The sequence below is a fragment of the Falco punctatus genome, assembly GCF_963210335.1.
Source record: "Falco punctatus genome assembly, chromosome: 2".
NCBI classification, from domain to species: Eukaryota; Metazoa; Chordata; class Aves; order Falconiformes; family Falconidae; genus Falco; species Falco punctatus.
In genome coordinates, this window is record NC_137581.1 from 83,988,363 (window position 1) to 84,011,337 (window position 22,975).

General features: G+C 42.6%; 1 protein-coding gene across 1 annotated transcript in view; it reads right to left on the reverse strand.

Moving 5' to 3' along the window:
• The window catches only part of PRRG1 (proline rich and Gla domain 1), a gene marked incomplete at its 5' end in the record, with an annotated part of 75,148 nt that continues 52,173 nt past the window's right edge, over positions 1–22,975 (reverse strand). Inside the window, one exon of the mRNA XM_080377675.1 lies at positions 1–22,975. This exon is cut by the window's right edge and continues 7,147 nt beyond it.

Sequence of the window (22,975 nt, forward strand, 5' to 3'; positions counted from 1 at the left end):
AAAAAAAAAAGCTAGAGAATATATAAATATAATAATTTACATAGCTTCATGAATTATGCAGGGAGACATTCCAGTTCCTTGTTGATAAGGCAAAATGCTCAGGTACTAAGATAAATTTGGGTGGGATGTTACAAAATTAGGCTCTGACTCAGTATACCATATGGGTCAGAAGTATTGCTCGTGTACTTGATATAAAGCACATGCTCAAATTGATCAGACCTGTAGTGCTATGGTGCAGGATTTGCCCCTTCCAGCTTTCTGTAAGTTGAGGTCTCTCTGAAGTAGGCAGTATTAAGACTGTTTAAAGGGTATTTTAAACCACCGAAGACTTCACAAAGTGACACTAGTGAATGACAGAAAAAACCCCATTGCCTTTCCACACAAACATGGTTATTTTAAGTTCTCTATATAAGCCAGATGATTCAACTTCTTTGATGAAAAAGGCAATGTATATAAAGGAAAGTATAAATATGTAATATTTATACAGAAACTTACATTTTATATATATGTATGTATGTATAAGCTCATGTTTCAGATTTGAAAAATAAACTTGCTCTGGTGAGTCTGAAAATAATTTTACAATTAAATAATTCCTTTCTCTGAATATCATCTTTATTATTGCACCTCATTAAAAACAAATGAATCCAGTTATACCTACTCATTTACCGCTTGGTTTATTTGCTGGTTTCCACACTGTTGGTAGATCCAGCCTTTTTTGTGTCACCTCATTGCTTTCAGCACTGGTGCAGTGAAGAACCTTGACACTACTTTAGAGTCACACTAGTTTAGAAGAATTTACCTGCATTTGCCGCCTTCTCTTGCTGCCTCTCCTTCCCTGTTCACCTCTCTCAGAGTCAAGTTATGAAACAAAGCCGTCAGCGCTGCAGAACTGGGTATTAATGCACAGTTTGATGAGAAGCCTTTGCTTTGGAAAGGATGCTGGGCTCAGTCGTCAGAAGTCACTGCAATAAAAGCTTTGTCTTTGTGTTTGCAAGTGCAGCTGCTGATGCTGGCAGGGCTGGACTGGCTTTCTGGGTGCCCCACATTTGGATGCTTGTTCTTCAGTACACAGTGACTTTCACGGGTATCAGTGTTTGTTACCTACTGTGGAGAAATTAAACCTCCGCATGGTAGTACAAACTGTTCCCTCTTTTTAATGTCACTTTGCCTTACAGCACATGAAGGCTCAGAGGCACACACTGGGGTACTTAGTCACATTTTCCCGTATTCATCTTTAGATTTATTGTGCTCAGGAGATGGATTTAAGTTTCAACTATTTCTTCTGATCAGAGCAACCCTATTGCAGCAGGAGATCAGACTGATGTTTTCAATGGGCTTGACTCCCATTTGCATTAAGATCCCGGACTCCCATTTACGTCAAGGTCCTACTCTTGCATGTTTCCTGGATCAGCCTTGGCTGTCACTCCAGTTGGTTTTCACTGTTTGGACATTTAAAAAAGGTGGAAAACCAGTATATCCAACCTTGTTATGCACAGGAATTTTCTACTGGCATCTTCCTCACCATTGACACAGAGGGAGTTTCTGGGTGAGAGAGGGCATATTCCAGGCATTTTATGGCCCATTGATGACCCCTTCCTAAAATAGCACCTAAAGCCCATGAGCTTCTGGAACAAGGTAATGAATCGGCTACTGTCCCACCCACACTGGCACACACGTCCTGAAGAGCATGGGCCCTCCCTGCTTATTGACAGGCAGCAAGTGGCCCATGAAGGGAGCTCTGTGGCCTCGGGCAGCAGGTTGCTGCCAACATGTTACATCCTTAGATCCCTGTTCTTCACTTCATGGCTCACAGCCTTGACTGTTAAACATATGAGGTTAGGAACAGAGTTGTGTTGTCTGTAAAATTACTAGTTTTATTTTATTTAAAAATTATTACATTTCTTCCATCACCAAAAACTCTCGTTGCCTTGCTTTGTTAAAAGTTTACCCTCCTTACCCTCCACCTTTACCCTTGCAGGCCCAGAAAGCTCAGGTTTTTCTTCTCCCAAAGAGTAAGATCTCATGCACAGGGTGGGGATCGCAGGGCAGAGGAGGTGGTACGGGAGCCAGGAAAGCATGCTGTGAAGTGATGCTTCCTCAGTTTGTTTTCTCCTCCCTTGTGCTACAGAATGGAGAAATAAAGGATGGCAGCTGGAGCAGCTGGCTGCTTCTGGGGGGTAGGTTTCATCTAATAAGAAGGAAAACGTGGTAAAGCATGGCAAATAAATGAGATGTAGCCATAGCCAGAGGAAGTGTGACATGGACCAAGCGTATTTGTGTCACTTTCAGTGTGTGAGAGTTGACATCTTTAACATCAGAGGCACAATGGCATTGTGTGGTTTTGGAGCCTGTCCTTAGGGCAGCATAAGCAGGATTAAAAACCTGAAATTAAGTCCATTTAGTTTAAATAAATTCAGAAGATGCTTCCTTCTTCTGGCACTTTCTCTTCTGTGTAAGTTGGGTGTTTATGATGTTGGGAATTAGTAAGAGTAATATCACTTCCAGCATGTGGCGTAACTGAGATAAGAATTCATAAATGCATTTGGAACAAACAACTCCATGTTACTGAAAATAAGATCAGTTATGTGATTAAAATGAATGCAATCAAATTTGAAGCTTCAGGCACTGCAGCTAAACAAACTGGTACCTCTAATCAGCAAATGATGTTCTTTTAAGGAATATTATAATTTTAAATGGAGAAACTACTTTAAAACTGTCCTCTCTAGTGAACAAATAACTATGCAGCAATATTTACATAGTCACATATAACATCTTTTAAATGGAATTCATGAATATTTTCTATTTGGACCTCAATAAAAACTTTGCACCTAAGAATTTGATGCAAGGGAGACATCTGGTGAGACATCCCCGTAAATGCCATGCCTCCGCACTGTCAGGCTCGCAGCGACTGGAGCTGGGCTCACTCGGTACAGAGCTTCTCTGTGGGCCTCAAATATATCTGTGTATCCTGGCAAAAAACTGACTTCTCTAATTGTCAGTTGAAATATTTATAATATTGGCCTCAGGGACTTAAAAAACTGGGGAGGGGAAGGGAAGGGAAGGGAAAAAGAAGAAAAGAAAGAGAAAAAAAGCAACAAAGAGAAAGAAATATTTCTGTTATATTTTATACTTGTCTTTGACATCTGAATACACAAGCAATTTCTTACAATTCTTAAAATTTCCCTGTTATTCTTTCCTTTGAGGCATTTTGATTAAAATGCTAATGATGTTCTAGGATAGTGATGCTCTCCCAGAATTGAAGATTCATATTATATTTTGTTCAAAGGCTAACATGTCAAGTGCTCTCGATTGTACATACAGACTCTGCTTGTCTTGAAATTTTCTGTGTTTAATGGGGACAGAAATGAAAGACATTTCATTTATTCTGTAATAATGGTTTTTCATTCTAGAAATTAATAATCATGGAATGAGGTAAAATATCCACATGATGGGCCAGGCTAATCCTATGACTGAGAAGAACCAGGAACACAGACTGCCTCTCAGGCCTGTCCTGTGGTGGACCCTGCTTTTGGAAAGAGTGGTCATGCTGGTGACATCACTGAATGTGACTCCAAGGAGCCTTGGTCCTGCTCCCAGCCCTTCTTTTCACTTGCAGCATGAACAGAGAGGTGAATTGATCCTCTGCGGGAGAGCAGCTTACCTATTCGATACAGCACAGAGAACTGGTATGCCTGTTTTCAGAGCTGACATCCCTGAAGCTGTCCATGAGATCATACTCAGGTCTCTTGATACATGAGACTATAAAGTGTAAAACTTTAATAAAGATAAGAAAAACTGATAATACTTGATTACTGTGGCAGTTTAAGCATTTATTTGAAAGTGACATCTTGCTGTTGTAACACTCTGCCTGGTTTAGCACGTATTTTTGAATCCACATCTTTGGCTGTATGCCCCTATACAAACAGAAAGGTGGAGTGAAAAAATAAACCCAATTCTAGGTTTACTGCGACATTTGTGTAAAATACTTGGATAACTGGTTTCCCTTTTGTTGCATTTTCTACTTTTGAATTGTTGAAAACATTTTTGGTAACCAGACATAAGAAATACTGCAGGCACTGTATTTTTTTGCACCCACAATTAGAAATGGAGCAACTCAATGGAAATCCATCAGAACGACTTATCCTGTGCTGTAGACATATCTGTTGTGAGATCTGATTTCTATATTCTGTCATTTATCAACAGTCCTGGCTAACCAGGGAGGTCCCAGTTGACTGGAGGTTAGCCAATGTGACACCCATCTACAAGAAGGGCTGGAAGGAGGATCCAGGGAACTACAGGCCTGTCAGCCTGACCTTGGTGCTGGGGAAGGTTATGGAGCAGGTCATCCTGAGTGCCATCACATGGCACGTGCAGGACAACGAGGTGATCAGGCCCAGCCAGCAGGGGTTTATGAAAGGCAGGTCCTGCTTGATGAACCTGATCTTCTATGACAAGGTGACCCACTTAGTGGATGACAGAAAGGCTGCAGATGTTGTCTACTTAGACTTCAGTAAAGCCTTTGCCACCATTTCCCACAGCATTCTGCTGGAGAAACTGGCTGCTTATGGCTTGGATGGTCATACTCTTCGTTGGATAAGAAACTGGCTGGATGGCCGAGCCCAAAGCATGGTGTTGAATGGAGGTTTCCAAATGAAATATAAATCTCCCACTTTCAGTTGCATATTTAGCCTTTGTGACCTCATTGAGTAATGACTGAAGCAACCAAAAAATGGTATGTCATACTTATTTGCAAACTATCCTTTATGTGTTTCTTGCAAGGAATGCAAGGATTGAGAATTAGATCTACAAATAAATATCTATTTATCTTGTTTGTCAAGCACACACACACACACACACATACACACACTGGTCTTTTTAAATTTCTGGTGTTTTGAATAACCACGAGCAACAATCACTTTGGAAAATTAGAAAAAGGTAAACATAAAAGCCAAGATAAAATTGTAATTATTGCATCTTTTATAATTATTTTACCATACCAGAATAATTTATTTAGACATATCTCAACCTCAGAGTGCAACACAGGTTTTCTGCTCACAGGCCCATCAATCCTTGTTCTTTTTTTTCTGCATAAGGGAGATGAGTTAATATATCTTCCAGAAGCAGAATTCTGCATCATATGTGGAAAGTTGTCAAGAATGATGAAATCAAACAGCAGTATAAAATACATAACATAAACCATCTGAGAAATAGAGAAGAATTTTTTTCCTATATTCCTATTCTCTTCTAATCGAAAGTTAGTTCAGAGTTTCTAACCACTCATGTTTTTTCAAATCATTGATTTCTCACTGAAGTGGCCAAACAATGAAAATATTGCAGATCAACCCAACCTCCCCAGTATTTTATGCCACTGAAAAATGAAATGTGATTTGCTTTCAGGCACTTTTCATGACTTGATTAATAGAGCTGATTCAGATTTGGATCAATAGTTGCTCTCTCTCAAAGGACTGTTTACTCCCCACTTTTGATTGTGTGACCTTATGAAACAAGGGCAAGCAGCATCATTGATGCCTATTCCTGGTGAAGTAAATCCATTCACCTTTATCACTGGCCAGAGTTGGGGACTAAGAATACTTACAGCATGGTCATTGCAGCACTGACCTGCTGATAGAACAAACGGGTTTGAGTCATTGCGTCCATATATCTGCTATACTAGTTCAGAGAACCAGAGAATGCTGAGATACACAACTTTAAGCACAGAGAAGCTTAATGCATGGGGGAGTATTTCAGGACACATTTGAGAAATTTTGCCTGTATTACTCTTGGGTTTTCTTTCTCCTTTTGGTTTACAGACAAGCATTAATGCAAATCCTTACACTTACAGAGATTAAAATACTCACATCCCCAAACACTGTTAACATATTTTGAAACATATTTAAAATACAGCTTTTCAGTAGAAGATAATATACACATGTATCTCTCTGTACTAGGTGTGTTTATGTGCATGTAAATTAGATAGTGCCATGACATAATGCATAGGTTTACTTGCAAGATTTGGGATGAATGTGTCATCTTTACAGAGTCCATACATCTGCTAATAAAATGCTCAAGTACCTTCTTCTAAGGAACCTTAGAAGAGAAGAACTGGGACAAGTTTGCCTTGTGGCCCCAGTGTTGTGACATGAACAAGAATGACACAATGACAAACATTGCCATTTGAGTTGGAACTGTACCCATCACTTTTAAAGAGAAAGAACACAGTGTGCTTTGTGAGGTGCTAAACTTTATTGTTTGGTCTTTATTGGCATCTGATTTACACAGTTCAGCAACTTTCCGTTTGTCTTTAAATCAGAATAAGGTCCCACTGTAGATGAATCCACTACTCACCGCATGAGTGATAACAGGGGTACTTAACATGCTGCTTTAAAAATTGTGTTATACAGTCTACTGGTGTTACATTTGGATCATCTCAAATACAAGCTGCTTGCTACTGTAATTATCATATGATCTCTCTGTGTTGGATATGAAGAACTGAGGAAGGGCTGTATCCTGACTGAATAAAATAAAAAAAATACCCCCATGTTTAACAACTACTCTGTGTTGTGTTGCCTCTGTTGCTGATAAATGCTATTTTAGTCACAACCATAGAAGGATGATTCTTTTTTTTTTAATTAGGTAGGAATGAGAACTGGTTTGATTAAGAACTTTGGATTTATCTGAAATGCAATATATCATAGAAAATCTTATACAAGGAGTAGTAGTCATGAGAGGCTGAATCTCTCCAACTTTTCGATCTGAAATGACAAAAGAGAAAGGTCAGGGCAGCTACTGGACATGCTGAGTTCAAATGTATGGCTCACTGTCGTTGCAAGAACCAAATTTAGGTCTCAGTCAAAGAGCAGATGCCTATGTGGCTGAGAAACTCTGAAAAGTTGTAACAGTTGGGAAAAAAAGCACTTTTCTGTGGGAAAGGGCAGGGTGGCTACAGTTTCTTAGTTTCTTATTCTTAGTTTCAGTAAGTACTGTAGGATCACGCTTAAAGAATCCCCCTACATGTCACAGGCACATTTATACATGTCAACCCCCCAGTCCACTGGCCTTCATTCAGATCCAGTAGACACCTTTGTGTTCTTTATAAGGATTTTTCATCCTAGGCAAGATCAGTCATGCTCTCACTCCAAGAGTCTTCCAGCCACAGTGCTGTGAAATACAGGGATTTGGGGTTTAGATGAAGCCACTCTTCCCGAAGTCCCTTTACTGTAAGTTCAGGACTTTCTACCTTTCCACTTTGTAAGAAAATTGACCATGGGACATCCCTGATCATAGAAAATTTTGTGAAGATACTGTCTTGAATTGTTTGCACTGACTTGGGCATACAGAATGGTAACGTGACCTGTAATTTGAGTGGTAAAGGGGTAGACTATGAAAAACTGGACTGCAACATCACCCTCCAGATAACAGAGGTTTGCTGCTTCTCAACAATGGGAAAATTCCTGGTACTTTCCTTCTTGCTTGTAGAATTAGCATTGGCCATCATTGCCTTGATGTGAAAGGAAGGGCTGGCACACTTTCCAGACACTCCACATCTCTACAGCACGGGTACATAAACAAGCACTGCAGTGGACAGGAAATCCAGTTTTACAGGAGTGAACAAATCCGTGCACTGTATTCAACCCCTGAGACATCTGTTAGATTGCCTCAGTCAGAGTTTTGTTTTGAAAGCATGCTTCCTCCAGCTACTTAAAAGTTCTTGCTACTACAAGAGGGAATACATTCAGGCAGGAGACTGTCAAAATTGTTAACACTGAGAGTTTGCTGGTAGGTAGCCCAAAGGGAATCCATTTTCTGAGGGAAAAGAGTCATTGATGTGAGTTTCCTTCTTTCTGAGGTGAGGAGGGGTGGTTGTCTAGCCCTTACCCTAGAAGAGAAGCCTGTTGCTGCAGAAGTTGGAGCTAGTAAGAAGGTGAATGAATAGCACCAAAGGAACCAGACTGCAGTCTGTCTCTATGAGTTGCATTGTCCAACACTTCAGCCTCTGAAATGGTTGATTCCAACATGAAAAGATAACTGGCTAATTAGTTATTGAAAGGGATTGATAATGAAGATTGATTGTATGGGGAGAAAGAAAGACTGTATCCTTCAATATGCCTCCATAGCTATTCTGTAGAATATGAAGGTGCAAGAGGCTGGTGGGTACAAACAAGTGGTCTCCAGCAGCAGTGATGACCAGCTGAACCTTGGTTATCTCAAGATTGTGTGGACATGCTGTCATGGAGGATGACTGGCTTCTGGACTGACCACACCAAAAGATAAACATAGTGTGTGGTGTTGCTTATGCTTAGTGGTTCTAGATACCCTTAGAGATCAAATAGTAGCCTTTGACTTCTTGAACTACTCAGTCCCATCTTTTCTGGGACTGAAGATCTCCAGACTCTCAAGAAGATGCTCTGCTGCCTGCTGCTTTTCCCTTGACAATCCCAATGCACACATTTTACCAAGGCTGAAGAGGCAAAGCCCTGAATGGCAGTGACCATGGCATCAAGTTTCACTTCTGAAGGCAACAGCTGGAATAAGGAATTCAGATTAAGAGCTTTACCTTAAGATCGATCATCAATAACTGCTGTCATTTAGAGGAAGAAGAGATGTGTGTAAAGGGTAAAAAGAACTCTGTACCTGATAATTATAAATAAAAATGTTTGCTATGTACAACCTTTTACTTATTGTATCCTCTCTCTCCAGACATCTCATATAAGAATTAGTGGGCAGCTGAGTCTTTTCCAAGGCTCCTGCTATGACTTACAAGCCGAGAGTAAAGTGAATTTAAAAGAAAACCAATTTCAGATGCAGGGTGCTGCAATTACTGGCTCACGTTTTGACTTAGGTGCTGGACAAGGTCCTCCAAGATGACTGTTTTCACCATGTTTGGATTGACTGATTGACCCAATTGAAATAGTGCACTTGGATATAAAATGGATGTTACATCATGCTTGAATCTCAGCATAGGGCAATTGGAGGGGATCTACTGTTTCATCTCATAAGAGCCAAGGAGTCTCTGCAACTGTGTACCTTGGATGAACTTGCAAAGAAAGGCATTCCTACCAAGGCAGAGGTGTAATAAGAAAGTCTGTTGTAGGAAGATGGCCCTAAGTGAGAGTGTGCACTTGCAGGGTCTTCTCTGGCTTCGATGCTGAGAAAATGTGACCTCAACAGTCTGCCTACACTATCTACCAAACAGGCTGAAAAAGGAGCTGCTGATAGAAGGACCAGTGTGAAGAGGAAGTTACATATCATACAGCTGCCACTCCCCAAACCATCTCAAAGGAACCTGAGACTCATCTCAGTGCATTTAGCTGGGAGGTGGTTTTGGTCATTGGTTCAAGATTTGGGGGGAACCAGAGGTTTGTAGCCTGGATGTAAGCAGTCTGTACGGTCTCTCAGGGGCTGGGGAGGCTCTGGGACAGAGCAAGGCAAGGGCCCAAGTCTGCCTACCTGGCTGGTGCATCAGAGCCACATGTGGGACTATGGGAGAGTCCCTTTGGTAAAAACCCTTCCTACTGTCAGCCAGACCTTGTTCTGGCATGCAGGAGAAGTCGAGAATAAAACTGGTGGTTTTGAAAAAAACTTCAGAATAATCTAGATTCTCTTGATAGATCTTCCTCATTCAGTGCTTGCTGATAAGACTCAGGGCTGAGGAAGAGCCTGAGAAGTGCCCTGAAATCCTGAGAAGGAGATGCTTTAGTGGGTGAGAGGGAAGCCATGCATTTTTTCTTCTCTTTCATTTTCATCACATGATGGAGACCATCCATGCCAGTTTGGAAGCACTGATAAGGAAAGGGAGCTCACTCAAAACTCTTTATATGCTTCAAGGATAGAAAGATCTCATATCATGAAGGTGTCAATAGTGATGGAAAGCCACTTTCCTGGGCTGCTTTGCAGGTGATTGATGTTTCCTTTCTAGCCCTGAAGTAATGGTTGGCAGAAATTCTGCAGTGTTGGCCCTCTCTTGTGTCTCCGTAAGCCAGTACTGAAGTTTCAAGACATCATATACTTCCCAGGAACATACTTTTCTCTGAGGCCATATAGTAGTATATAGCATATCTGCCAGAAAGGGAAATCTCTCTCCTGTAATCTGAACTCTACTGTATGTTTCTGAGGAACCAACAGACAAGGAAAAAAGTCCAGTTGTTAAGTGAAAGCAAATAAAGGACGACAACAAGCTCAAGAAACAGTAAGGCCTGTGTGAGGGCAGGACACACACACACAAAAAAAAAAAAAAAAAGGGAAAAAAAAAGAAAAGAATAGAAGGCTCATTTGGTATGTAGGTAGGCAGTGATGAGTGTGCTTATCTCTTATAATTATTATGCAGCTAAGCAGGAGGTACGGTGTTGTTAAGGCTAAAAATCTTGTCTTGCATGTTTGGATATATGCATACTACAGTTTGCATGCTCATATGGACAATCACTTGAAGGGAAAACACAATCTGCTATAATGCCTATCTGCTAGACAAAATGTGCATGATTAGTTCCATATGGCTTTTCTTTCTGAAACAGTAGAGCTCCGAAGTGAGGAAAGATTTCAAAGAGAGGTGATGATGTATTTCAAAATCCCAGTTCAATAATGCAGTTATGGGGGAAATTGGCCTTCAGTGGGATTTAAACACACATTTGTGCGCTTTGCTGAATAGTTATTCCTTAAACATCTGCTTAAAGACACGTACATACTAAGACGTGATCTTCTTTGGGTAGGTTTTGAATCAACTCCCAAGTGATTTGCTGAATGAGGCTTCAAAAGAAGGTCTACAGTCTACAGAAAAACAGTATCTGCTTTCTAATGTAACAATTTCTTTTACTGCTGAGCTGCATTATCGAGTAGAAAAGTGCTAATGCTATTCCTCCTCACACAGTCACATTTAGGAGATAGATATGCTACTTAAAGCAAGGAGGTGCCTAGTCTTAAATATGCCTAGTCTTACAGCAGCGGAGGAGAGTCCTTTAGAGGACAAATCAGAAAATCCAGATGTTGCACTGAATTTTATCATAACCCACCACTGATGACTTCAAAACAGCCCCCGACCTTTAGCTCCACCACTGAAAAGCTTCTGGGTGAGCTTTTCTTTATCCACATGTCATACAAGAGAAACGAGGCAGGCTAGTCTCCCAATTTAGATGTTTAAATTAGTTGCCTAGATTTAAGTGCTGTTAGTAAGCCACATGAATAGCCTCTTTCAGACAAAACATTTTAGGGGTGATGGGTTCTAAAATCACTATTTGTCATGAAGGTAAGAATGAAAACAAATTAGTCTGTCCAGCATGGCTGTTTGCTTTCAACAAAGAGCACTTCAGCAGGTGTTCAGCAACAGGCTGTAGGAGTTGGGATGTACTGCAGGTGGCATCTCCACTGCCAGCAGCCGCCCTGCCATGCCATCTGCAAGGGTGACTTGGTGGGTTGACAGTCACTCCCCAATGAAGACAGGAAAATCAGGCATCCAAGTGTGAATGTCCAGAAGCCAAACTGCTGAGTACAGGGGAATTTTAAACTAGTCAATCAGAAATACCAAGAGGGCTGAAATGTCTTTGACATTTCCTGGGGGAGATGGGGATTCAGAACCCTGAAAGCGCTGTCTGCAGTGTCTTGCCTGCTCTATTCCACAGCCAGGGATTACAAAACATGCCCAGGAGGCTAAATCCCAAACCAGCATCACACTTGCTGACATTTGAACCAACGGCTCTGCATTACAGGAAAATATGCTAGCTGCCAGTTTATGGGCATTCTGTACAGAGGCAATCCTCACCTCTCTTACTGAACTCAGGCTGCTCCGTAGGCAGAAGTGATGAACTTGTGAGAGCAGAAGGCAAGGGTCCTCACGGGGCACTGGATCAGTAGCCTTGGCTGTAGGCACTTAGTTTGGGGAGGGGTGCTCTGCGGTTCCTCGGGCTACTAAAAACCTGAAACATATTGCTCATAAAAGAGAGAAAAATGCTTTAGAATAGGAGCCAGAGTCTTGTTCTCAGGAAACACAGAGCCCACTGAGCTCCAGGTCATGGCTGCTCTCTGCTGCCGCCACGGTCCTTCCTTTCTCAGATGTACAGTGGTCCAAGAAAAGTAATGGAGACCATTCCCACACCAAATATGCAGTGCCTGATGTTTAGGGCATTTTTCTAAGCTCAGAGAGGTAGGGGCTCAAACTTTTATGGTATTAGAAGAGCCTAGGATGCAGGTTTTATGTTTTCTGGAGCAGTGCTTGTTACTGGACAGAAGTAGGGCATCATGTTTTGTGATAACGTCATCTTAACTGAAGTCCAGGGTAGTTTAGACTTGTGAAATGAATTCTGAACAGCAGATCAGGCCCCAAACAACCTCACAAATTAAGCATAAATCTAGCTGTTCGGATTTGTGAAGCCAAGATATATAGCACACCTGTTGACACTGCAATGTCAACAATGTTCTCAGGGAAGATTCTCTCTGGGCGTGTAGGTGTCCCATGCACATAAAGCAAGGAAGGCAGTGTTTCCCTCAGCTAGTCACAGTGGGGTAGGACAAGACCTTACCTTGATTCCTTCCCTTCTGGGAGCTTTTCAGGCTGTGCCTCCTCCTGCACCCCAACGTGGCTGCTAGTATCACAGGCTGCATGTGAAGTCCTTAGGAACTTCTATGTCATACACAGAAATAAATGGCTTGCAAGAAGGAGTTGAACAGCTGTCACTTTTCCTCTCCCTCATGCAGAGAAGGGTATGATAGAATTGTTTAGGCTGGAAAAGACCTTCAAGATCATTGAGTCCAACCATCAACTGCCAAGTCTACCAGGAACTCCCAGCCAGTTTCCTGCATACTAGCAGACACCTCCAGCCCAGGAACAGGGCTTTTCACAACCTACATTTTGGATATAGACTCTTCAATTCTGCCTAAGCACCACTTTGCATGCATAAATCTCATTTTGGAGCTGAGAATTAATCTATGTGCCTGACTTTGTCATCTGCAAAATGGAGAATTTCCTTACCTGACAAGAAAAGTGAGAGGATAAATATTTCAGAGACTATGAAGTACTCAGACAACTCTCTCAGTGAGGGTGACAGAAGTACCTTGGCTAGACAGGAAAATGCTGCTTTAAAATTCCCAGAAGAACAGCACAGAACAGAGATGAGATACAGCAACGTGGGAGGCAATCACAACAACTGGGGTGATAGATGGCATCATTCACAGTAAGGCGGAATGGATCTGTGTGTAAACTTCCATCCCTGGTATGCTCTCTTCACTTCTGGCATGCGCATCATTCATGCACTATGCCACAAAATGATGTTGTTCATCCTCCTGCTTTTTAATTACCGTTTGCTACCTCAAGTCCTGCAGAAAGAGAATTGGGAAGAGGAGTTGTACCGTACCGTGTTTGGACTGCTTATTGTTTTGGTGTTAAGTGACAATCTTTGCAGTTCCGGCAGGGACCTAGCTGTGGGGCTGTTTCCTACAGAAATGCAGAAACAGAAGATTTAGGGGAAAATGGACTTTGACGAAATCTTTACCAGGCGCAGGACTCTCAGCCATTCCTCCTCAGGCAGGGCATCACCTGGCCAGAGCCAGTGGATGCCCGTAACACGGGCGGAGGGGGCTTGGCTGCTCCAGCACCTTTAGCTGCTGTTTCCAGCCTCGTCCCACGAGAGGGCATTATGGTAACATCCATTGCATCCTTCCCTGCATAAAAGGAGGATCGGGCTCTTGGACTGAGAATTTTCTCCTACAATATATACATAGCACTTATAGAAAGCACATTTACTTTTTTGAAGTGTTGCTGCTTTGCTTATAGCAGTAACATATAATCAGTATATATTAAATTTCATCTCAGAGAAGCTAATATGACCCTCTGCTGCAATCAAGTCCAGAATGACTAAATACTGGAAGAAAACTTCATTTTTTTCATATCTCAGACACTCTGTAAGACAACTAAACCGGAGGCTTAGTGCTACAAGTCTTCAGGGGTTAGCCCATTTATCAGTCATTTTAATAGGACTAGCAGTATGAATAAAATTCTATAGGTTCATTTCCTTACTTTCCTGACCCTTATGCAATTAAATACCATATTTTAGATCTCACCCTTGGGTCTGTAACCTCCCTCGTGTAGCTGGCAAATTTCTGTATCACCTCCTAACCTGGCTGATCTGAATGAGCTTTTTGAAAACATCACTGACAGCAAATCACTGCTCCTCCTGCAGTCTATAAAAGGTTTATCTTCCACTTGACTGGAAACTGCTAACCATATGCTAAACACTTTTGATAATGCCATCCAGAAATGTTTTTTTCCCCCACATATTCCATATTCTGTCTTATATTCCAAAAGGTTGTGCATATTTTGCAGCTGTCTTATCAGATGCAGCTCTAATATTTTTCTTCTGAGTGATTCAGTTTTAGATAAGTGATTTGTCTTCGCTTCGCGTTACACAGAAGTTACTTGCCAGCTCCAGGCTCTGGCAGTGATTTGCAGTGTCACCAGCTATTAGAAAGGAGGACACAGAGCTGTTAACCAGATTTTGACAGGTAAAGGAGAGACGAACCTCATCATAAATGCTATGAATAACGCTGTTGGATGAAAGAAACGCATTCTTCCGAGCAACTGCTTAAAATGAATAAATAAGTAAGGTGAGATAAAGGACTGTACAGGCTATGACTGCAGTATTCGCAGCAGGATGAGCAGCAGATGATAAGGACAGGAAGGCAGGGAGGACGTTGCAGGGACACAGGGAGGCCTGACAGCAGGGACTGCTCAAGAGCAAACTGGCTGGTCAGCCAGCAGCCGATGGCATCCACGTGAGCAGGTGACAGCACCAGGGACCGGGGTGCAGGTTGTGCCACAGAAGAAAGGGTCAGCATTTTTAGCATGGCATAGACATTACTGTGTGTGCTTCTCCCATATATCATGCTGCTTAATTGCTGTAAACCATCAGGTAGCTCTGTGGAATGGAGGAAGTAACTAGTATGATTAGCCACCGTTCACGAAATTGTTGCTCACACACGTGGTCCCCTGCACACACCGCCTTAGCCACATGCACTAAGCTGACGCTGCTCGTGCCGGTGTGCCACCGTCTGCTGAGGGCAGGAGAGAAGGTGGTGGAAAGCAGAGTCATTCGTGTCACAGAGACTGGCAGCGCTGAGTGGGTGAGTCTCAGCAGGGTGGAAAGAAACTGCACTTGGAGAATCGCCTGGGTGAAGCAAGTACTTCTGTATCAATGAGGACAGACCAGTCTCTAATGATCCTGTGCCCTGCTGTGAGAAGTGGCTGTGCTGCCATCATGAAAAATTAAAAAAATCTTTTACTCTCATTTTTGTTTTATCTTTCCTTTGGACACCCCAGACGGGCAGGGAGCACTATGGCTTTTCTGCTGGCTGGGGAGGCACCGTACACTCACGGAGAAGTCTGATGTGGCATCTTTCCCCACAAGGTGTATTTGAAAGAGTTCTTTAATAAGTCTGTAGTTTCCAAATCTACTTCAGGAAAGACATCGGGAAGCTCTGGTCAGTAAAAAGTGCAGTAGGAGTGGCGCAGTACGAAGCTGGATACACCCCAGTGCAGGGGCATCGAGCCGCTGCTGCTGGCTACACACACTGAACACGCATGATGCTGCCAGGGTAAAGAGAGAGAAAGTGTTTCTGATAAGAATGCTTAGCAGATTAAAGCACTAATAAAAATAGCTGCACATCGGGACTGCGCCCAGTCGTGCCAAAGAAGCAAAGGGAACACCAGGGCCAGGCTGGGAGGCTGCTGTCCTCCTCTCTGCCCTGTCGCATCTGTGCGGAGTAGGCAGAAGGCAACAGGCAGCACCAAAAGGAGGATCCTGCTGGTTATAGGGATCAAGGCACTGCCCGGGCCAGGGCCAGGGTGCCTGGGGCTCTGCAGCCCCTACCCAGGTCTGGCTCTGGTGGGGAAAGCTGGTGAGGAAGAGCATCAGGGGACTCTGCCTTGGGCTGGGAGCAGACCCTGCTGCCCCAGCTTCTCCTGCTGGGCCACAGAGCTGCCCCATATCCCTGGCTGTGCCTGGTGGTCCTCAGGTCTGTGGTGGCCTCTGCTCACCATCCCCAACCTGGTTCTGCCCTGGGGCTGCCCCACTGCTGGGACAGCCTAAAGACCCACTATAGGTTTTCTTTTTCATTAAAATAGTGGCCTTCTCCAGACTACCTTTTATCAACTTTTCACTGTACTTCAGCAATAGCAAACCACTGTCTGGAAAATTTCCTTCACATCAACAAGATTTGCTTAATGGAAAAAGACATTGCTATTGGGGAAAGCGGTTTTTCCAGCCGACAAAACCAACTGCCAGGCAGCAACCAAAAAGAGAGAAGGAAGAAAAAAAGAAGGAAACTATAAAAAACCTATAACTTTTAAAATGAGAAGCGTTACTTGTGTTATGTATTTGACCATAAATTGCAACAGGCTTCTAATTAAAAATAAACTTGAGTAGACATTAAGGACATTTTATCTGAGACACATGTAAATAGGGCTACACAATTTTTATTAAAGCGTCATAAAGAAGAAAATACAGATTAAATGTGACACGCAGTATGTAACCAATTCATAAATCTCCAGTTAAACCTGAACACTGGGAGGGATGAGCACATGTAGATGTTGGGCTCTGGATAATCCCCCACTATTTCACTGGGGAAAAAAAAGAAGAGTGGTGAAGCCTGAAGAGCTTTGTCAGCTCAGCCACTTCCAAAGTCACATTCCATGCAGGCACAGTCCCATTCTCACAGGACAAGCTGCTGTGCGAAGCCACTCAAACAGGCTGGTCACAAAGCATAATCAAACAGGATCAGTGTCTGATTCAAGAAATAGGTAAGATTAAACCAAAACCAACCTGAAACTTTAGCCTAAATGAAGAACTTTATAGGACAGGGCTAGTTCTGCCTTGTGGCAGGGGACAGGAGGAGATGACTTCTCCAGCCTCTTCCAGGCCTGTGCTCACAGCAGCAACCTCTGTGGATAGTGCTATCCGAAGTTTGCAGCTTTCCTGCTTTTAGCTTAATTATTTTAGCCTGTAGCTAAAATACACTTCTTTAAATCAGCTAGCTTTCAAGGTGCTTCTCACTTCCTCGTTAAGTAAATATGTGTTCTTAATAGCTAAACATAAGCAAAGAGGTTCATCTTTTTATCTCTTATTTGATTACCACCTTTGCTATGAGATTTGCAGTAAATATTCTACAGCATCCAGATGAATGGCATGTTACAGAGCTGGGGCATCAGTCACTGCTAATTAATCACAGATTCATTCTTTATATTTTAAATAATTTAATTGGCTCAATCAGCTTAATATTAGGGGAATTTGCAAATCATTTCGAGCTTTTGCAGTCAAATTCATGACAATTTCCTTTCCCAACAAACATAACTGTTTCCCTGAGTACCTGTGTACTTATTTCTTGCTTGGGATGTTTACCTATTACACGGGGAAGGTCAGTAATTGCAGCTTTGAGACACACTGGCAGAGTTAAGTTCACTGGGAGCCTGACCCTAAGGTTCCATTACCAATAGATGATATAATGGAAGTTTATTACTTTTCAGAAGAAATGACAAAACTAAACATTAATAGACAGATTGACTTTCTGGTGGGGTCACCGTTCATTAAATTTCCCACTGCTTTTACAGTCTGAGCCACTTCAGTCATTTAGCTTTTAGCTCAAGTCCTTAGAGCGAGAAGATTGTTTCTTTATTACCTTGTGACCATTCTTCATTTTAATGGCATTTTCCAGCTCTCATCTTAAAATTGGTGAACACTATAAAAAAATGAAAACTGTGCCTTCTAGGGCTTAAACACAAACAAACCCAGTTGCTTCCATCCTTCTTATTTAAAATCTGACAGGCGCTGATTTGTGCCAAGCAGGTAACTAAGTGCCTAATGGAGACAGCTGGGTAGGGATGAAAACCTCCTTCGCAGAAGCTGAGGGTAGACTCAGAGCAATTATCTACTATGAAGGCCTCACTCTGTAAAGCAGCAGGCTGTGAGGAGGCTGTAGGAACAGGGGACAGGTAGTTGAAAAGAGGAGGACATGTCAGAGAGGGGTTTTGCCACTGAGAGTGTGCACAGGTGCCCTGAGGCAGTCACAGCACTGTAGCTGGACCAGAAACTAGTGGCTTCAACAGCCCTGACATCTTTTGTCTTCTCCTTTCTTCCTCCAAAAGTCAATATGTGGACTTTGATCAGGTATCATTACAGAAGGTCATCTGGGTACACTACAGAGAACTGTTGTGGGAAAGGGGACATACGAAAAACAGTAAGAAACTGTGGAGGAACTCCCTGCAAGACATCCCACCCACCAAAGAAGACAGATATTTTTTTATGTCTTATTAGGTAGATATGTCATAACATTTATAGCCTTGCAACAAAAATAATTAAAGAAAGGATTTATTACCCATCTTAATCACATTCCGTGCCTACAGATTTCAATAGCTACAAGACAATGAGAGTATTTTATGAGCGCTTCTTTAAGGTCACAGGATATTTCAAAATACAAGGGCCACAAATTGTTTGATGAGTGGTCAGAATAAGAGTACCCTCTTACTTTACATCACCGATTTCCTAAGGAAAACGCCTTTTCTGTGCATACCGTATGATTTACAGTAATCCCTCATTTTCTGATAACCCAGGGCTCAGGTCACAGATTTTACATTTTTTTGATGGAAGGTTGAACAAAACTGTTTTGTGCTTGCATCTTTCTAATAGATCATGGCCCTTTCACTTTGTTTCCTATCACTGACTGATTGTGGAGCAATGCAACTTGCCTGCCTGCCTTCCTGCCCACTCCAAAAATGAAAAGGTGATAAAAGTAATAGACAAGACAGGAAGAGGCAAACATCTGTTGAATCAGTGTGCTACGACTTAAAGATGTTTTTCTGAGCCCTTAACCCAGCAGACTATAACAGCTAAGGATGCCTAAAACAAGAAACGCTTGGGAGAACTTTGCAGCTGAGCAACAGCGAGGGAAGGAGGATGTGCAACATCTTCCTAACATTACAAGCTCCAACTGTTTTTCTTTTCTAAATCCAGATTTATTGTTTGGGGCCATCACCAGAATGTTCTTTGCTTTTCCACTGTGAAACAGATGGCATAAATGTGCCCTGCAATTTTATTGCTATGTTGCAATTTCATCGTGTCATGCTCAAACCAAATTTAGTCTACAATAAAACTTTCATTCTGCTGTGCTGCCTATGGATGAATTGACTAACATGGCAGTTTAAAAAGTTTCATGTTGCTAAATCAATATTTCATTATTTGTCTCATATTGGTTTTATTAGCAGTAGAACTGAAGTTCAACAACAGATAAAAGCTTGAAATGGTTACTTGGAAAGATGTAGTGAGAACAGACTTGTGCACAACCACTGCATTTTTAATCTTTTCATTTCTTAATACAAGATTAATACATCTTTTCTGACATGATGAGATTAGACAAAATTTCTCAGCTCTGTTCTTTGTAAGGTCAGTCAAACTACCAGCTGTAAGAATCTTTCTCAAAGTTTTACACAAGTGAAATAAAAGTTCTATTATAAATTTACCTTGGCATAGACTAGAATAAAAAAAGAAAGCCTAATCTGTGAAGAGGTGTTCTGAAGTGTGGTCAGTACAAGAGCAACATGACTAAAAGGAAAATGTCTGAAACCCAGCAGATTTTAACTTTCCACAGTTCTTTATCAGTGCTTTTCAACCACAGCAACTTGCTACTCTAACGGCAGAGGTGTTCTTGTACCCAGGGCAGAGGGGAGTTGATACGTGCATACATAAACATATGTAGAAATCCAACTTCAACTACTCCATGATTTCTTAGAGTGAAATATGGCAGGCCAAACTCTTACTGTTGTCAGAGAAAAAGCTTTAAAAGGGAAAGGACACGGAGACATGTTGATGACAGAAGTTATTTTCTTCTACAAGAAAAATATTGCAAATCTCTTGGCTTTAGGGGACACTTTATCCACTTGCTCTGCAGAGATAATCTTATACCACCACCAAAGGAGCAGAGAGGTGATTTAAAAAATCCTAAGGAATGAAAATACCTATCAGGTTAGACAATCACTGTGAAGTTGCTGGGATAACCTCAGCATTCCTGCACATCTGCCTCCCAGCTGCCTCCCTGCACCACAACCAGCCTCTGATTAATCCTCTCTGGAGCTTGACTCTTTCACACAGATACCACCAGTGCCTGCACTGGTCAATCCAGTTTAGCAAACCAGTATCTCTGGTTGCTCTTGAGGGTGGTTCGTACTGTCTGACTGGTCCAATATCCCCATTTTGATGATCTCCCCACTGTGGGTTTGCTGGATATCTCGATATCAACAGCAGCACAAAGACAAGCCAAGTCAAAGCAGAGATAGATGTGTTAACTTGACCTAAATGTAGACAATAAAGTTATAAAGGTATCAGAGTTATGTGTACATGAACAAAACCAAGGGATTTGGAGGACTTCTAACACTCCTCTACTACTACTGCTGCTGCTGCTGCTGCTGTAATTGCTTCATTTGACCTGGTCTCTTCCTTTTCTTTTTCTCTCCTTTTCTTTGAAAAAAGACTAGACCATTATTTAATTGCATCGCTTTATTTAGATTTGGCATTAAAAGAGACCTTTTGACATTTCTGAGTGCCCTTCCAATAATTAGACTTGTAAAACCCACCCTGTAGCATTCTACTAAAATTAGGTCACCTGCCAGCAGTTTAAATAACAAAGTGAAGCAAACAATTTGCATCAGGCACTGGACAGTGATGGCAGGAACATTCCCAAAGCACCCTCACATAATTTTTTTTTATACTGCCTTCAAAGTAGTGTAAAAAAATGCAGCTTTTATGACGTGCCCCCAAGAAACTAAAATTAAGGCCACATGAGCAAGAGAGAGAGGCCACACCAGGGACCTGGAAAGCTGATGATGGTCACCCAACCTCCCTTGCAGCACAAATCCAGCTAAGATGTTGCTTCTGGTGGTTGCAGGGGTATGGCACAAGGAGAGAAGCGATCTCCCATGTAGAGAGGCCCACGACAACTTAGGGGTTTGTAAAGCAGAATGGCTACCTCGGGCCAAGGGGCAGCCAGCACAGGTCTCACAGCCCTGCGGTTACGTGTCTTGCTCGCAGCTGAGCAGTTCTTCCCGCACTAGCTTTGGTCATGCAGAGCGTGTTGCCATGGGCTGGGGCTGTAGCAAAAAAGGCCTCTAAACAGTGACAGCATCTGCTTCTCAGAGGCTTTACTTTATGGTCAAATGCAGTCAGCAGGCCAGGCAGAGCGTCTGCTGCCGCAGGGCATGCACCACAGCAGCCTGCGCTCCACCGTCACGCTCCGTCAGTGAGCTCTCCACGAATGCTGGGCGACAGGACAGCACCTCTGCCGTGTCTCTCAGCCAGCAATGCCTCCGTCATGGCTGTGCTGAACGTTGGCCAGCCTCAGATCAACACAGACCGTGGTTGTGACGGTGATGTACCGTGTCATTGCAGCCTGAGGAGGCTACCTGAGAAAGTGGAGGGAAATGCCGTGAGGAGAAGGGGCACAGCAGGGTAGCGTGTTGCAGCATCTCACCTGTGAAACCTTGTGGAAGAGGAGCATCTGTTCACCTATGAGAGCGATCTCTTTTAAAGAAAGTATTGTTGAAATGAGGTTGACTATCAGCACACCAACCATTTGTCATCGTCGCCAGCACAGAGGAGATGACAGATGAAAGGTCCACAGGCTATATCTGACTCCAAAAACCTGTGTTCGACAGCAAAATGAACTCCATGGGTCTCTCTCTCTCCCCTTTGCAAGCCCTGGCACAGAACAGCTGCTGGAAAAAGGCAGGCCAGAGGGAGGTGAATGTTTTGGTGATGTGGGGTTGCAGTACTCAGCTGCCTGGGAAGGCATTTTGTGTATGTCTTGCTCCTGAAACAGGAGTCTGAGAATGGGGCTTGAGCCTTTAATGTTGCTCTCGGAGAAGCCTTTTTAACAGTATGGCACAAAATTTGGTGCAGGGAGTACTGGTGAAGTGAGATGTCTTAGTCAGCCTCATCTCAAGATAAACATGTTTTTACACAGCAATCTGGAAATCTCTGGACAAATGAGCAATGTGGGATGATCTTTTTTCAGCCAAGTTGCTAGGAGACATCACTGTAGTCAATCATATAACCATCAACTACTGCTGCTCAGCAAGTTTTTTAATAAACTCTTCTATACTGAAAAGTCATTTAGTGAAGCTAAAATTGCTCAGGGGACCGTGCCAGTTTTGACAAAAACAAGGAACAAAACTTGCACTGGCAAAGACTTTTCAGGTTCTGGATGGAATCTGTGATCCTAAACCTATAATGGGAAGGTTGGTGCAACCAGCATACAAAAAACCCAAGAGGAGTGGCTCAAACCTACACCCTGTGATATGCCTTAATAGAAAAATACTGGTTTGCTTTTCAACAACCCATAAGAAGCTAGTAAGCAAATTAAATCTAAGGTGTTTGAATTCACTATACCGAGAAATCTGCATATACTATGGGAAATTTCAAGGGGTTTTGAAGTTTGAAAAAGACTGCTAGCCTAGTCTAATGTGCAAAGCAACCTAATGCCCTACAATGGAGGAAACTTAAGTTCAAATACTTGCTCCAGGGCCATGAGTGAATGGCCAGGTCCAGGCAAGAACCAGCCTTCCTCATGGGCTGGGGGTTTGCTGAGAACCCCAAGCCACCGAGTATTTTGGCACTGGTATTACGATTTTGGGAACTGTTTTCAGGCTGTCAATGTTGTGCTGATGCAGGACAGTAAATGTTGAAATCTGAAAGCAACGTGCAGGACAGAAAACCATTTTTTACACACTTCTGCAGATGACGGAGATGTTCTTGGCTGCCCCCACGCCTTGAATTTTGGTGGGCACCCACATGTGGAGAACAGAACCTAAAAGATTACAATACACTTATTGTGGGCAAAACCCACAGATGTGTCGACATACAGCTGACTGGGTCATGCTAATTGCCAGGATACTGGGCGTCCTCCCAGCCCACGAGTCTCGCTATGCCGGCAGACAGGTGCTACCCACAGAGCA